We start from the raw sequence: 2,510 nt of genomic DNA, 5'->3' as shown, positions 1-2,510 counted from the left end.
CTGCAACCCACAGAACCAGGGAGGCTATATGGCGGGGGGGGGGGGGGGGGGGGGGGGGGGGGGGCGACACGACACCCTAGGATGACTGTGGCTTAGAATAAGTTTTGGTTTTACTAAAAATAAACAAACAAACAAACAAATAAATAAACAATAACAAAAAAAGAAAAAAAACAAAAAACAAAACAAAACAAAAAACCCAGGAGTCAGATATCGGGATGAAAACCTGAAAGATCAGAGAATCAGGGGAGCAGGCACCAGTGGCTTCCTACCTGCTCTGTTTCCCTGTCTAAAAAGTCCTCGACCATGGCCGGGCGGTGGTGGCGCACGCCTTTAATCCCAGCACTCGGGAGGCAGAGCCAGGCGGATCTCTGTGAGTTCGAGGCCAGCCTGGGCTACCAAGTGAGTCCCAGGAAAGGCGCAAAGCTACACAGAGAAACCCTGTCTCGAAAAACCAAAAAAAAAAAAAAAAAAAAAAAAAGTCCTCGACCATGCTGCCTTCCATTGGTTAAGACCTCCGACAGTAAAGGGCTGACCAGGCAAAGGATGTCCGTCTCCAGCACATTGGAGGGGCAGCACTGTGCTGGCCCACCAAGAAATAATAAAAAAAAAATTAAAAAAAAAAAAGTCCTCGATCCTCTCTCTGCCCCATCTTATCACTTCCTGTCTCCTCTCTGGACAGACCTCCAGACCTCTATGGTTAACTAGTGGCTGGCTCTGCCCTCTGACTCCAAGCAAGCTGTATTTGTCAGAACACAAACAGAATATCACACAACAGGTTCCATCTTGTGGAGTGGGCCTTAAATCCAGTCAGATACTGGTTGGTTACTCCCACAGGTCACTGTTGTAGATCAAAGGGTTTATGGCTGAGTTGCTGCTTCTCTTTCTCCTTCGGTAGTGTGCAGAGTACCTTCCAGTACCACCAAGAGTAGTCAGTTGGGGTGAAGGCTCTAAGTAGGCACAAGCTCAGCTTCTCTGTGTTCAATGAGTTGTGTGGGTGTTGTTTTCAGCACTGGGACCTTACCATCAGTTTGTGGAGAGCAACCAATAGCCTTGGCAATGGCCTGGGTTGTTTGGGGTTTCCATGGAGCCCCTTTGGCCAACAACTCGATTAGATGGACCCCATTTCTGGAACTGGAGTCTTCATTTGGTGATGAGGGCTGTCCAGCTGGGGCTCTGTCCCCTCTGTTATTTGGCAATTCCATTCAGATCACCTTCATAGATGTGTGTATTTTAGGAAGACTCTGCTGTGTTAGGTTTCCATACGACCCTTCAAATAACCTTAGTGTTGGTTGTCCCTCGTATTCACCCCCTTCCGCTCCTTCCCCTCCCCATCTGATCCCCTCATTTCAATCTCACCCCCATTCCATAATTATTTATTCTATTAGGGAAATGAAGAGTTTTGAAAAAAGAAAAATAGAAATGTTGGAAATAAAAATCAATGAATCAAATACAAAACAACATAACAAACCCTGCCATCAATAGACTTGACCAAACAGAAGAATATCAGGAATGGAGGACAAAGTTGAGGACATAATATACATAAACATCAATAAGAAAAAAATGCATGACTACCACATCCAAGAATTCTGGGATAAGATCAAGAGATAAGAATTGAGATTAACTTAAGGCATACAAAAACTACTCAATAAAATTATAGCAAAAAATCTCCCAAATCTAAGGCAGGGACATGGATATCAAAATCCAAGAGACATTTGGAACCTCAAATAGATGTGATCAGAGGACTTCCCAAGACACATTCTAGTCCATGTATCAAATATAAATCAAAGAAACAATGGTAAAAGTCTTAGCTAGGGCATTAAGCCAAGAGAAATAAAGAGGATAAAAATAGGAAGTGAAAGAATTCCTATTTGCAGATAATATGACTGTATACTTAAAAAAAGTGACTGACACAGACTTGTAATCTGGCAACTGGGGAAGCTGAGGCAGGAGGATCACAGGTTCTAGGTTTATCTAGACAGCAGAGTGAGTTCAAGGCCAGCCTTGATCTTTTGAGCCCATATTTTAAAACAAAACAACAACAATCCCTCTGCAAAACAGCCAAAAATACTTGGGGGTCTAGCTCAGCAACAGGGTGTGCGGTGGTTTGAAGGAGAAACGTCTCCCACAGTCTCAGGCGTTTGAACACTTGGTCCCAGTTGGTGACACTGTGTGGAGGCTTAGCTGATGCTGCCTGGCTGGGGGACTTACGTTGCTTGGGGCAGGTTTTGAGAGTAAAGGCCCTCTCCTACTTCCAGCTGGCTTTCTCTGATTCACTCTTGTGTTAGAGACATAAGCTTTCGGCTTCCTGCTCTTGCCCGCCGGGCCTGCCCTTTGCTGCCATGCTTCACCGCCATGATGGACTCTTTTTTTTTTTTTTTTTTAAATTCATCTATTTATTTTCCATTCTGGCCAAATCCTCCCCTCCCAGGCCCTCCCCTCCCCCCGTCCCCACCCCCCCAGTCCTCTCCTCTTCCATCTTTGTGCATGATGGACTCTTATCTCTTTGGAAC

The 2,510-nt window shown here is 45.1% G+C and overlaps 1 non-coding gene across 1 annotated transcript; it reads left to right on the top strand.

The window, feature by feature from the left end:
• The first annotated feature begins 455 nt into the window (after positions 1–455).
• LOC128118830 (small nucleolar RNA SNORA47) lies at positions 456–594 on the top strand. The gene has a single exon (XR_008221354.1). It is a non-coding gene; the product is annotated as a small nucleolar RNA SNORA47 (small nucleolar RNA).
• The last annotated feature ends 1,916 nt before the right edge of the window (positions 595–2,510 follow it).

This window comes from Peromyscus californicus, unplaced genomic scaffold, assembly GCF_007827085.1.
Source record: "Peromyscus californicus insignis strain IS unplaced genomic scaffold, ASM782708v3 Scaffold_22__1_contigs__length_63687245, whole genome shotgun sequence".
Lineage (NCBI taxonomy): Eukaryota > Metazoa > Chordata > Mammalia > Rodentia > Cricetidae > Peromyscus > Peromyscus californicus.
The sequence above is the reverse complement of the archived record's forward strand: the minus strand, read 5'-3'. Positions and strand labels throughout refer to the sequence as shown.